Raw genomic sequence first — 16,091 nt, forward strand, 5'->3', positions numbered from 1 at the left:
ATCACTTAAATATGAGTTTCAATCATTTCCTTCAACTCCACTTCGCCCCTCCCATTCTGTCTTCTTCCCTCTCGGTCTACCCTTATAAAACTTTCCGACCTCTCTCTAAATTTCTGCCCTATTCTCAATATTGTGATTCTGACCACCACTCTTAGCCCCTCTCCTTGAATGCATTTCGTTCCCTTCCAATTCTACCACACCACCTTTTCCCTCCCATGCTTCAAAATTTGTCTGTAATCCTTCCGATTTCATGAAGAATTTCCCTACTTTATAACCGTTGCTATCACCGAACTTTGTGACTTAGCCATTTCTTTATACTGCACTGCATCCCTCCTATTTTACATTCATACCTCTCATTGAAACCTTATGACCCAATCCCGACTCTCTAAAAATTGCCGCACCCTTCTCAATATTGCGGTACCGCCTACACCTCTAAGCCCACGCGAATTTCTGCCATCCCTTCCAACCCATTAACACCACCTTTTTCCTTCTACACTTCAACATTTGTCTCTACAGCTTCTACTTTTAAGAAAAATTGATTTTCCGTATAACTGTTGCTATCACAAAACTTTGTGAGTTAATCCTTTTCTGCCACTCCACTTCGGCCTATCGTTATAAACTCGTTCGGCCTATCGTTATAAACTCTTTAAGTCCTTCCCAAAATTTCCGCACCTCCTATCAATATTGTGACTCCTCCCTCTCCCTCTAACCCTTTAAGACTTTTTTCTTTAATGCCTTTAATCTCCTTCGAACCTTCGCACATAACCTTATTACTTCCATGTTTAAAAATTTTTCTCTCACCCTTTCGATTTTATTAAAAATTGCCCACCTATATAACCGTTACTTTCAGCATACTTCATGACTCAATCAAGTCCTTCTACTTCACTGTACCCTTCCCATTACACATACATTCCTCCCGGCCTACCCTTATAAATTATTCCGACCCGTGATAAAATTTTCACATCTTCCTCAATTCTTTGACTTCACCCACTCTTCTCAGTTTCTCTCCTCAAATGCATTTTGTCCCTTCCAACTCTATAACAATACCTTTTTCCCTCTACGCTTCAAAATTTTTCCTAACCCTGTCTTTTTTTTATCTTTTTTTAATCTCGTTTTGATTCTTCTTCTTTATAATCGTTACTATCATCAAACTTTCTGAATGAATACTTTCCTTTTACTTCACTTTTCCCTTCCCACGTAACCTTCTTCCATCTGGGCCTGACCTTATAAACTTTCCCAAGCTCTCTCAACATTTCTGCTTCCTTCTCAATATTGTGACCCTGCCCACCCCTCTCTGCCTCACCCCTCTAATAAATTTGATCTTTTCCAAGTCTATAACACTACCTTTTCCCTTCCACGTTTCAAACTTTTTCTCCAACCCTCCTGATTTTGTTAATAATTCCCCTTCTTTATAACCGTTACAGTCATTAAATTTTGTAACTCATTCATTTATTTCAAATGCATATTCCACCCCCTTCAGACTTTATTACTATACACTCCCGCACCGGTCTCTCCCTCAAATGCCTTTCAACCCAATGAAAGTTTACGAAAACCCCTTTGTCCCTGCCGCACTTCTAAATTCGTCTCTACTTTTGTCCCTCATATCAAAATTTCAATAATTTCATTCCCATGTAACTTTGTAACCCTATCTTTTCGTTTCACCTCTGTACATCTTTTCTTTCCTGTAATTTCTTGCACTTCCTTTCAACTTTGTAAGCTCTCCTCCTTCTAACATGATCCCAAATTTGTCTATTGCTGTTTTCCCTCTTAATTCTAAGGTCCTTCTAATTTTTTTCCTCTCCTTTCAAACCTTCCAGCTTCCAACTCTTTCCTGATGACCTTGACCCTCCGTTCCCTCCTTCTAAGCTTGTCACTAAATTCTTCCTCGTAATTTTTCTCTTCCAGTTCTGTTCTATCCCTCCTTCTTGACTCCCCTACTAATCCGGCCCCTCCTCTTCATTCTCATGCGTTGACTCTCCTCATAATCGTAAACCTCCACCCCATACGTAGCTAATATTATTCTCATTTTGTACACCCCCAAACTCTTCGTTACCACCCTATATTTATCCCCTTTTGACCCCTTTCCCCAAATTCTATTATGGAGCAAAAATAAAAAAATTTATTGGTAACATCACTTTGAGTTTCACAGTTGAGAAAATCTTGATTAAATTTGACTCGAAAAAACCAAACACTTATTTTAAATAGGATTTTGAACTGGACTCAATTCTGCGCGTTAATTTCCTGAAGTAGAACAAACTGATTATGGTCAGACGCAGTGAAAAGCGAGCTGAAGTCTCAACTAATAAATGGACCGTACTAATGAATTAAAAATTATTTTTTCTGCAATCATTATTTCTTTTTTCTAAATTATGAAAGATTCCAATAAATTTGAACAGGATAAATTTTAATTTCTCAATTCTTGGAACTGATTAGCTTTATGCAAATTTTTCACGAAGATAATAGAAAGAATTATCTGTTAATGGCTCTAGTGAATCTATTTTTTTAATTAACGAATCATGTACAATTGTATGATGTATGCCATTAAAATAAGTGAGAATCCCGTTAATCAGGGAACAAATAATTAAAAGTCAGGGTCTTCAAGTCTAAGCGAAGGAAAGCGAACTGTAAAGAAATTACTAATGCAAATATAAACTGTGTTAATTTGCACACTGTTGCTAAAGAAGTCCAAGGAGGAAGGAAAGCTGAAAATAATATTTTATAACAATGGAAAACTATTGTCCTAATAATTAACAAAAATGGTCTTTATGAGAATGTAAAAACAATCTTCAAAAGTCTTTGTCTCTAAATGTGAATTAGTAAAGCATAACTGATTCACAACAACATTATACTAATTTTTTTAACTAGCCTTTAGTCAGTGACAATTGGTAAAAATATACTGATTCCATCAGTGATTTTGCTATACGCAGGCGCAATGCCTAAACTTCTAATTATTTGTTTAAAAAACAAACCTGAATTATTTTGTTTAGCATTAAACAAAAAATTTTACTGAAAATTTAGCTATTCCATATTTGGTTGAACATGTGTTTTCTTCAGTTGAAAATGCAACTATTTGGTTTAAAATTTCTTTGTTTTGTTTTGAAACTTTGCCTTTGGTTTACAAAATTAATCTTTTTGGTTAAAAATATATGCCTTTGACATAAAAATGAGTATTTTTATTGAAAATTAATTTTTTGACTAAAAATTTAATTATTTTATATCAGGTTAAATATCGATCGTTTTAAGTTGAAAATTTATTGATTCGTTTAAAAATGTCAGTATTTTGCTGAAACGCTGTCTTTTTTATTAGAATATTAAACACATGGGTGACTTATTCATCTTTTTTAATGTTGAAAATTAATTATTGTCACAAAAAGTTTACATATTTCAATTCTTGTCGAAATTAAATTTTATAGACAAAAAATTGTTCAAAACTGTTTTTTTTTTAATTTTTTATTTTAAAATAAATTGTTAAAACTAACAATTTACCTATTCAATTTTTAGCTGAATTCTTTTTGAAAAAAATTGATTTTTTTAAGTTGAAAGCTCGCTCATTTAGTTAAAAAATATTTTTTCAGCTCTATTATACCTGGAAAACCTGGAAAAATCTAGAAAGGTCAGAGATTTTTGGTTTAATCAGGGAACTTTTTTGAAAGCGTGCTCAATATTTTTTAAACTCAATATGTAACTAAATAAGAATAATTCTTTATTTTTAAAATTAACTGTATATGACTATAATTTTCGTTTTTTAAATTAAAAATTAATTTTTAACTGCAAACTTAACTATTATATTTCTGGTCTAAAATGAAGGTACATATTTTCTTGATAACTTATTCTTTTTGATTAAACTCGTGTTGAAAAGTGGCCTTTTCTATTGTATTCGACTGTTTTTTGTTTTTTTTTTTCAATCAGAACGTTTTAACGGATTTTCTGTGAATAAAATTACTGATTACAATAAACGACCCATCTCTAGCTATTTAAATCAGTGAGATTGGAATGTGAATCAGTGACAATTCTTACTGATTTCATTCTGAGACCCATTTCTCCCTGATTCAACTGTAGAGAGTATTTTCTTGAAATTTTTTGTATTTTAAAAATCAATTTTTTAAGTATAAATTTAACTATTTAGATTAAATATTCCAACATTCTTTCTAAAAATTGATTTCTTTGGTTGAAAATTAATGTTTTGACTAAAAATTGGACTATTTAATTTTTTGTTTAAAGGTTATCTTTTCTAGATGAAAATTCATATTTTTTAATAGAAACTAATCTTCTTGGTTGAAAATGATTATTTTTTGTTTGGTGGAAATTTTTTATTTTTGTTCGAAAATTATTTTTTAACTGGAAATTTAGCTAGTCAATTTTTGGTAGATAATTTATCTTTTTTAATTTGAAATTCTTGTATTTCTTAAAAATTCATATTTTTGAACAGGATATAATCTGTTTTGATGAATTTAAACAATTTACTCAAAAATTCATATATTTTAATTTAAAATCATCTTTTTTAGTAGTATATTATTTATGTTGGTTGAAAATTCAACTGTTTGGTTAAAAATTCACCTCTTTTGTTAAAAATGCAATATTTTTACTAGGAAAGTTACAAATTTAAAGCATATTTTGAGTCGATTGTTTTAAAAAATGCGATATATTTAAATGGCTGTATATTATGAAAAATTATACCTGGAAAAATGAGGAAAAATGTTTTTGTTGTTATAAATGAATAAAAATTAAATTAGACATCATTATACTATTAAAAATAACTGTCATAAGGTTCTGGCCTGAAACTTTTTAGTTTCAAAAAGCTATACAAATTGAAAAGACTCAAATAAAGTAATAATAATAAAGTGAATAATATATTTCCTTAATTCCTTACATCTGTCAATGTAAAAAAATGTTTTCTAAAATCGCAACTAACTTTTGGGTTCCATAATTTTAGGCTGAGAATTGTCTTGCAGAAAAGTTTCCATTTATCAAATAAAAATCATATTTGAGTACGATGAAATGTTTAATTTATAATTCCCATTAAAAAATTTAAACTAGATTGTCCAAGACTCTGAATAATATCTTAAACCTTAAATTAAGTTTCAAAACTTTTTATTTAAAAACTTTCGAGAAAACTTTTAACATTATTTCCAAGGTTTGTGAATTCAAATAGTAGAGAAAATAAAATGTTTTTATTTTAGATTTCCGTTTAGTTGTACCTAAGAAGAATCTTTTTGGCCTCTACAACTGACTTCCAAAAATATTTCAGTCAAAACTTTCTAATTTTTAAAATGTATAAAATTTTCGAAATTTTACCGCGAATATACTAAAATTTTACATATAGAATAATGTATAAACTTTATAAGTTAGTATGAATATTGAAAATGTAATTTGTAATTGTAATCGAGTTTATAAAACTCATATTATTTGCAGTTGAGCAAAAATCACAAAATAAACATTTTTTGAAATTTCACCATGTAAATCATCCATGTTATGTTTCTTGAACTGAACAAATTAAATTTTATAATCCAAAGTGCAGGATACCTCTTTCCATCAATTATTATTCTTATTTTTAAAAACATAATACGGGTTTTTCGACATCGATAGTTTCAAATTGCTTCGACTAGTTTCCAGATAGTTTCGAAAATTAATCGAAAATGGCGCCATGTCCGTTTTATTAATTGGACAAGTAGCGAAAATGCGCTACGCGCGCGCAAGCTCCCTTTTTTATAAACTTTGAAAATGATATAATTTTGTGGATCAAGAATACAAAATTTTGAGAAATAAAGAATGTCCTCACACTGACATGTTTAATTTTTGGCCTCTTATGAGCCTATTCGGAAAACTTGTAAATATCGGAGGTTGTTTTAACTGAAAATTTGACTTTCTTGAAAACTCCTGCTTTTTTATAGAAAATTAAAATTCGGTTTTGGAAATTCATCTTTTCGCTTTTTGACGAAAATGATTTTTTATTTGTTTGAAGATTCATAATTTTAAATCAAAGTTCATTTCCTTAGTTGCTAAGTATAATGTTTGGTTGAAAATTCTTTTTTCTTTGGTTAAACATATATTTTCTTTACTGAAAATTTTAATATTTCAGTTAAAACTTGAACTATTTTGTTAAAATTGGTTTTGTTGTTAAAAATTATTATGTTTTTTTAAATTGCTGGTTTTAAATTAACTATTTTAGTTACAGATTCATCATTTTAGTTACAAATGTATCACCTTGTTTACAAATCTAAATATTGCACTTAAAATTACTTTTTTGTTGAAAAGTTATATTTTTTAGTTGACAATCGTAATTTTTCAAAATACAGAATCAGTATAAATTATTTCATAAATTATGAGAAGTTTATTTTACTATCGTTCAGCCTTTTAAATTTTTTTTCAAATTTTTTATAAAATGTTATGATCTTGCTAAATGAATCATTTTATTTGAAAATATTTCCTATTCTTTTTTGAAATTTTAAAAAATAATTTAAAATATTTTGAAATCTTTGTCAATTTTATTTAAAAATTTATTTTCAAACAGAAAACTTAGTTCAAATTTTCCCAGAAATTTCAAGAAATCTAGAAATCTTTTTCAGAAATCTACTAATTATATTTCTTACATAAAAATTCTGGATATCTTTCTTTCATTGATTATTATTAGTATTATTATTATTATTATTATTATTATTATTGAATATATTATGCAGATAATCTTATGTTTCGCATAAACCTGAATTTTGCAAACTTTTTTAAGCGGTAAAAAGAATGGAAACTTCAACCAATCAAGAACACGGATTTTCCAAAAAGAATAGGTACCAAATTTTTCTATTAATTTTGAGAATTAATAGAAAATGGCACCATGCGCTTTTCAATAATTGGATTACCAAAAATCCCTCGAAAAATTTTATATATTTATTGCAGACTATAAAGTCCTTACCATATTGCCTGCTTCTCCCATTTTCAACGTTTTTCATACTGAATTAATAGAATCCAAAAAGAAAATCCAACCTATTTTGTTTCAAAATTAATTATTTTTGGTCCAAAAAACATTACTACTATATTTCTTGTTAAAAATTCATCCTTTCTGTTGCACATGTTTATTATTTGGCGGAAAATTCAATTTATTTGTGAAAAATTCAACTATTTTGTTAAAAAGTGATTTTCTTTGGTTAGAAAATCGTTTTTTTGGGTTATCAATTCAATAATTTTCGTAGAAAGTTGAATTATTTGTTTGAAAATTAACTTTTTTTATTCAAAATTTATATTGTCAGGTTGAAAATTCGTCTTATCAATTTAAGGATTTAACAATAGGCTGGTTTTTTGTCTTCCTTGGTTAAAAATCTTTCTTGGTTCAAAATTGATCTCATTTTTAAACATTCGTTTTCGTTTGGCTTAGAATTAATATTTTTTGGTGGGAAACTTGTATTTTTTAAATAAAAATGTAATTACTTGCTTGAAACTTAATCTGTTTTGACTTCATCACTTTGACTAAAAGTGTAACTATTTACATATAAATTAGTTTTTTTTTTTAAATAAAATAAAATTTTTTTATACTGAAAATCGAACTATACCAAACTCTCACTCTTAATCACCTCGTTCCCAGCCTTCCTAGAACTGCTGGCTCACGCAGTTTCTCAGGGGAGTAGGACGAGAGAGGTTGTGACATTATATACACTTGACTGGAACCAAGAGTTTGGTGTATTCCAATTTTGGTTGAAAATTGATCCATTTTGTTGGAAAATTGTATTCTTTCGTAGCAAATACATTTGATTGGTTTAAAATTCCATTACGTATTTCAGTTGAAGATGCAAAATTTAAATTAAAAGTTCATCACTTTGGTTTCAAATTTTTATCGTTTGTTGATAATACATTTTGTTGCTAAAAATTAGTTTTTTTTAAATTAAAAATATAATTTTTGCATCTTATATTGATGAACATCTATTATTCTGAAAATTTCGTGTTTTTTTTTATAGAAAGATTAACTTTTTTAATTAAAAATGTAACTATATTACATTCCTGGTTAAATAGTGATGTTTTTTATTTTAGATTTCATGTATTTGGTTGAAAATTCAACCTTTTTATTTAAGTACCTAACTCTTTAGTCGAAAATCATGTATATTATTGAAAAATCGTATTTTAGGTAAAAAATTGGTATTATTCGTTGAAAATTAAACTATTTTGTTAAAAGTGAACTACTTTGTTAAAAATTAATTTTCTGTTGAAGAATCATAACTTTCGAAAAATTGATCAGATTCAATGAAAAGAAAATTATCACAGTTAGAGCATTTTCAAAATAAAAAAATAAAATAAATAAATGAACAGATTAAGCCAAACAACGCATGATATGAAAAAAGTCAAAAGAAGAAAAACGTTGATTTTTGAAAGCCCTACCAGATTATCATAACAAATTTTTTAATTTGGCCGAGAAGTTGAAAATTCCAAATGTGATCGTACCAAAAATAGTGAACAATCCAAAAATTCCTCTAATTTCGATAGGACACGTATTTTTTGCTTTAGTCGTAACAAAAATAATATCCAAAATAAAATTATGCAATTTTTTTGAAAGACGACATGAGTACGAACTAAAATTAACGGACAACAGTTGTTCGCCTAAAAAAATTTATAAACATATTATTAATTATTTTTAAATAGAACGAGTAGTTTTTCTTTAATCGTAAAATACAAAATAAAAAATTATAAAAACAAGGAAATAAGAATTAGTATCATTTATTTTTTATGCATATTATGAATTATAATGATATAAATTGATTGAAATGATACACGTTTCAGTGCAATATAGCATACAATTTAAAGCAAAATACGAAACAAATATTACAATAATCATGATAAATATAAATTGTGCTTTATTTCGCAATATTTGCATAAGCAGTCCCGGGCAGAGTTCATAAAAAATGTATCATATTTGATATAAAAGTGTTGTGTATAATGTAGGAAAGTTGAACTTTTGCACAAAATCGAGTGCGAAGCGCAAGATACGTGATGACAATGTGTTTATTAAAGCCGAAAGAGCTTTAACAAAAGAGGGTTCACAATCACAAAATTACAGTTGTCGGTCCGTTGACTTTTTATTTTAATAGGTCTGTGCAAGAATGTGGGACAAATGCAAAGACCCTCGAGCTAAGCTCTTTTAACAAAAGAGAATTCACAATCACAAAATTACAATGGTGGATGTTTTAAGTCTTAATTTTTAAATGTTTGCGCAAAAATGTGCGAAAATATAAAGACCGAGCGCGTAGCAGGAGGTAAATACATAATCGGGCGCGAAGCGCAATATAAAGACATGATTGAGCGCGAAGCGCGAGAACCAACAGTCGTGTGCGCTAAGCGCGTTTGAACTTGCGAGCCGCAATTATGTCAATTAATGAAATGTTAAAAATAACTGATTTAATAAGTTAATTTGTACTAATTTAGATATAGAGAGTACTGAAAATTATAGATATATGTATAAATTCTTTGATTGTTAAACGGTTTTGTAAAACAGATACCTAATTTGCATATAAAACATATATTTCCCTATTTTTTTTTCTCATACTCCCACACCCATTTACACTCCCATAAACTGCGATCAAGACCTTCTATCTGTACGACATTTAGGATACTCACCTTCAATGTGCCACTTTTGCCTTACTGGCATTCGTCGTCTAAAAGGTTTGGAAGTCACCTGAGTATGCCAACATATTTAATTTTCTTTGTACTTACTTTGTAATCAATGTTGTGTAGTAACTTGTTACAAGAAACTAAGTAATTTAAAAGCTTACTAAACAGTTACATTATTTTTAACTTTTAGGGTAACTTTGTTACTATCTTAAAAAGTAACTTGAAAAGTAACTTAGTTATAATTTTCGGAGTAACTTGGAACTTAAATTTTAGTCACTTTTAAGCTGCTTTGCATTTTTTGTGTATCTCATATTATAAAAGAGCTTTTTTATCAAACCTCCATCGTGAGTGCGATTTAAGCTGCTGTAAACTATGCCTAAAATAGCACATCTTAGCCTAGGCCGTACAATTTTTACTTAGAGTACAGCTTACTATAAAGTAACTGCATATTTTTAAATAATTTGGTCACCATGATAGTTTCGCCTTTTAGAATTTTTACTTTAGATTAGCAATCAGCGACCCAAAAAATTTCCGAAACCCGATTTTGAAGTCAGGGGACTTATTTTTTTTCTCCCCTAAATCAGACCCGCCATTTTGAATTTGGATATTTTCTTAAAATTTGACTAAAAATTCGTAATCAGCGATCTACAAAAACCCTGATGACCTATTTTGAAGCCACTATATCAACTTTTTCATTTTTAGCCGCTATTTTATATCCGTCATTTTGAGTTTTGGAATATTGAATTCACATACGTATTCAGCGATCGAAAAAAACTTCCGAAACCCTATTTTTAAGCCAAGGGACTTATTTTATAATTTTTTCCGATATAATAGACACGCAATTTTTAATTTTAATATTTTTTAAAAATTGGACTTCGAATTCGTAATTAGCGATCCAAAAAACCCCGAGAGCCTACTTAAAACCCATCAGACCAGTTTTTTCATATTTTAGCTTCTAAATTCTATCCGCCATTTTGAATTTTGAAATTTTGACTTTAGATTCGTGATGTGTGACCAAAAGAACTCCTAAAAATCCATTTTGAAGCTATGAGACTTGTTTTAGAATTTTTTCCGCGACATTAAATCCACCAGACACTCATAATGCACTTTAAGGGTTAAAAGAATAGTTTCTATTTTAAGATTTTTAATGATTTGGAAGAGGAGGATGTTTATCCAGAAATTTGTCAAGAAGATTTAATAAGAAGATTTTTTGTTTTTTCTACTACGAATTAAACATTTCATTTATTTAGTTGTAAGAACGTTCACCTTGAATTTAATTTCAACTGGTTCAGTCGAGATCTAATTATTGTTTGTGACAATAATGATGGCAAAAAAAAGTAATTTACAGGTTTACTTTAGTTTATAGCAAGTTATTATAAACAAATTAATTTCAACAGTAGAGTTTTAGTGAATATCAGTGCAATTATTTTCAACAGCGTATTGATATTCACGTAATAATAACTTTGTTCTAATTCGTAATTATGCGCTGATCAATCGCTCTAGCAATCAGCATAGTCGGAGAGCTTTACAAAGTCATCATGTGTCCTAAGTCACAGAAAAATCACTGTTATGAGATTGTTACTATCCACAACAATGCGTTCAATAAGGAAGAAACACTTCTCTTACATTCTCAATGTTCATCGAAATGGATACCACTGGCACGTGGTCCATTTACTTACATAATGCAGATAAACCTCAAATAAGCAAGATGCCACTTCCTTATGAATGAAAATAGAATCACTTTTCTAAATTTAATTAAATGTTTGCTAAAGTTTATTACCTTATATATCAATCTCGATTTTATCACTTCGTAATTAAAATTTTCATAAACAGGGTCGACTCTCTACATGCTTAGATCCAGAGAAGTGACCTGCAGGATGCGGCGACGGAAAATTGTATACATCTACACACGCAGTAGACCATTTTTTTGATGTTTTAAACTACGTAGCCCCTTTTTCGTATTTGTAAGTTTTTATACGCCCCCTTGCCACTATCTTAATTTTTACCGACTGAATTTTGTTTGTAAATCAATTCGAGTATCAGTCAAAAATTACGTACACAGTAATAAAAGAATCTGAATTTCAGTAAGAAAAGGCGGTTGACTTTCAGATGTAACCAAAAGGATCATTTTCCCAGTTGAAAGTCAACTGATGATGATAACATGACTTTAAGTAACGCGCTCGGTTGAAAGTCAACTGCTTTATGTACGTAAAATGTACTTTATAGGTTAATTTAAGATAGAAAGATTGTTGACTTTCCGTCAACGCGTGCGTTTGAAATGAAACTAATAGGTTAATTTAAGTCAGCTGATTGTTGAAATTCATAAAATATATGCGCTATCGTTCAGTTATTAGGAACATGAAATGAATCTAAAATTAAAAATTGAATAATTTTAGAAAATAATTGATTTTTTTTAAATGTGAGCATTGAATAAATTATTCATTTATGCCTAATAAATCAAGTTGTTTTATCCTCCAAGTCAATGAGATTAGTAGAAGGAAAAAAGAACTTAATGACACTAAACAAGACATTTATATCCATTTCAAGCTACCAGGTACAGAACGTGAATCTTCAATCCTTTTTCATATAATTTTTTATCACATGTGTACGTTTATTTAATTTATAATCAAAATGCGTTATAGATCTGAGTACATATATGAAAATAGGAAACGTTGACGAAACAACTACCATGAGCTCAGTGTTGATCGGTACTATCCAGCGGTATCGACGCCATATTGTATACTCTCAGCTGCTCGCTTGGCTTCTCTTCTAAAATCGCCGAAATCCATCCAAGTGTTTGCGCATCGCCAGATCACATTTCGCGCACGCCTTTCTGCCAGCACAAATTGAATTTCAGAGCACACGAATGAAAATCATCCCAAACTCAACATACCTGTCAGTTAATTATCATATTACTCGTAAATCAGATATGAGACACTGAACTTAAGTTCTATTTCTGGTTGAAATTAAATGACTTACTTAATTTAATGCAAAAATGAAATTCATCTACGTTTAAAATTGATCATCTTGTATTACTGTGTATGATTATTTGAAGAGAGGGGGAATTACTAACATCTCACTGTTTCTTTCGAATTTTTCAAATAGAAAAGCTGAAGACTCGACCAGCAATATAATGCTCACATTTCAAGGAAGGAAAGATATTTATTTTGAATAAAAAACAATTGAATTGAAACAAAAAAGACAAATGTTGAACAAGAGTTGAATTTTCAAACAAAAAAGATTTTTCAACCAATAAAGAAAAATTTTTTGATAAAATATGTTGAATTTAGAAGCTAAAAAGACGAGCTTTGTTTAAAACAATTGAATTTTCAACTCAATGGTTGAATTTTTAACCTAGAAGATGAATTCTCAAAAATAATCACCTTTGAACCAAATAGTTGAATTTTTAACTGAGAAGATTAATTTTGTTCTAAAAATCTGCTCTCTGCGCGGGAACTTGCTCATTAAGTCCTTTTTCTACACATTTTTATTTTCTTTTTTTATTTTCAACGTTATTTTTCACGAATAAAACAAAAAGTACGCGTCCTATCAAGAAGTAATTCTTAGCGAAATTGTAGACCTCTTTTGAGATAACAATTTTTATTAATTCACTTTTTTTCGCACATAGTTTGATCACAAAAGGGAATTTTTTATTATTTTTTGTGTAATCAAAGTATGAATTTTGGATTTTCCAAGAAAATACAAGAATTTGTTATGATAGTCTTGTAGGGCTTTCAAAAAACAATGTTTTTCCTCTTTTGACTTTTTTCATATCGTGCGTTGTTTGGCTTACAATTTTGAGTTTCTGTTGATTTTGAAAATCCTATAATTCTGAGAATTTTCTTTTTATCAAAATTAATAAGGATAAATTGTTTATTCTTTTTAATATAATAAATATCCGTTTATAGAATTTTTAAATTTGGAAATAAGTGATCACAAAAATTTTCAAAATTCGCTCACTTTTTCAATTTTTATCCAAAATGGCTGGTTAACGAACTAGTTTTTTCTCTCAGGAACTAAAAAAAGTGTGCCAAAGATGGATTTTATCCGTACATTGTTTTGCGATATTTTTCTTAAGGCGGACGGCCGGACAAAAGGATAGACAGACAGACACTATCGTAAAAACTTGATCCGTTGAAAAACTGTAGTATAAAATTTCGGACAATTCTAATACTTTCTCAATCATAAATGATGAGAATCTAAAAAGACAAATTTTCAACAAATTCCATAAATTTTCAATCATTTTTCAATCGAGAAGGTTAATTTTACACCAAAGGTGACGAATTTCTAACAAAATGAATTTATTTTTAACCAAATAGCTGAATTTTAGACTAAAAAGGTTAATCGTGTCCCATAAAGGACAAATTTTTAACAAATAGCATACATTTTAAACGAAATAGTTAAATTTTTTAACTAAACAAAGAATAATTTGAAAAAATGCAATAGTTAAATTTCCTTTACAAAAAAATTCTTACCAAAAAAACCGTATTTTTGTACAATTCAGTTGAATATTCTAACAAACAGTTGATTTTTCTACTGAATTGTTGAATTTTTCAGCCAGCAAGACGAGTTTTCTAAAAAACCGTACAATTTTCAACCCAAAAATATGAAATTTCAACGATAAAATTAATTTTCAACCAAACAGTTGAATTTTAAATCAAACTGTTACATTTTTGTACGAACAAAATACATAAATGTTATCAACCAAACAGTTCAGATTTCAACAAAAATGATTAATTTTCTACCAAAAAGAAAATTTATCAACAAAATAAATTTATTTTTATCCAAATTTTTTGAATCTTCAAACAAGAAGATTAAATTTCTACCCAAAAATTTAAATTCTCCACCCAAACATTTAAATATTTAACACAAAAGTTAATTTTCAATCATACCGTTGAATTTTCAACCAAACTTTTTATTTTAGTCAGAATTCAAGGATTTTCTGTAAGAAAGGGCCTTGCTCGTGGATTTCTCAAAATAAATAAATTTCAATTTAAGAAATTAATTTTCACCAAAACAAAAAAAAACTATTTTCAAGAAAGTAGTTGAATTTTGTACCTAAAAAGTGGGTTTTCAACTAAAAAGACGAATTTTGAAGAGAATACAGAAATTTTCAACCAAATAATTAGAGTTTTATTCAAAAAAGATACATGTTTTACCAAAAAGGGAATAGTTGAATTGTCAACATAAAAAAAGAACAATTTTTCAACAAAATAGTTACATTTTCCATCAAAGAAATAAATTTTTACCTAAGATCATAAGAAAAACTAAATGAATTTTAAACAAAGTAGTTCACATTTCGACTAAATTTTGCAATTTTCTACCAAATTATTCAAATTTGTTTTTTTTTTATTCACAGACGTGAAAACATCCTATATAAAATTCATTAATAACCCCTCCCGGTCTCGCAAAAAAGTTCACGCAATTTATTCACGGGTCCTTACCGACAATTTTTAAGTCATAAAAATGCAGAACTTTTATGCTTGAAAAATATGCACTTTAAATAATGAATCTTCAACTAAAGAAGAAAATTATTTAAAAAAACTATTTTTAATTTATTAATAATTCATAAATTATTCTAAAAAAAAATTTTAGCAGAGTTTTTTCGATCCTTTTCATGCCTGAAAAAAGCTAAGTTTCTTCCCTTTAAATATCTTTAGGGTAAAAAATGGACGCATAATTGTTAATTTGTAAAAAATTTCGTTCAGAACTCACCAACTAACCCCACATTGGGGTGAACTAAAAAAACGAGTTTGAAAATTTGAAAATTTTAAAAATGACATTTAGAACGTAATTTCTTACCGAATTAATATTTTGTAATGTTTTAGATTAAATTCTTCAGAGATTGGGAGAGATAATTTTGGATTTTTTTGGGTATATAATGTTTCTTTTTATGCCAACAGCAAAGAATGTCGATTTTTAAGTTAATTTTGTATTAAAATAAAATTTCTTCTTATACCTATCATCACACAAATTAAATGTACAGAGGTATGAGAAGCAAAAAAAAATTGTTAACTTGTGAAGTTAATTGTTATCAACAAATTGTATTAACAAGTTATCGACACTAGAGTTTATTCATCCCCAAAGTATATTTCATGCTTTCTGAAAAAGATTTGCAATTCATCAATAATTGTTCACTTTATAAATAAATTATATAAACCAATTCACATTTTAAGCGATTTTAAGCGAAAAGAAATCAATTTATTTTCTAATTTTGTTTAATTTATATTGTTGATCAATATTGTTTTATTTCATAAGCAAATTATATGAATGTACATCGCAGATATTTATAGGCAGAAAGAAATGGTTTTTCCCCAGTGTTTTTGTTATTATTATTATTACACCATTAAGCCATTTCCCTTTCGGGGTAGACGTGACTCACTCAGTAAGGGAAAGGAGTTGTGTGTGGAAGGGATAGAGATTTTTCAGATTGATCCAGAATTCTCGTGCTATTTATGTAAATAACACGTTCGTTCCGCAACACTGCTCCGACCCAGGTTGCT

This window comes from Belonocnema kinseyi, chromosome 1 (assembly GCF_010883055.1).
Source record: "Belonocnema kinseyi isolate 2016_QV_RU_SX_M_011 chromosome 1, B_treatae_v1, whole genome shotgun sequence".
In the NCBI taxonomy this organism is placed as follows: domain Eukaryota; kingdom Metazoa; phylum Arthropoda; class Insecta; order Hymenoptera; family Cynipidae; genus Belonocnema; species Belonocnema kinseyi.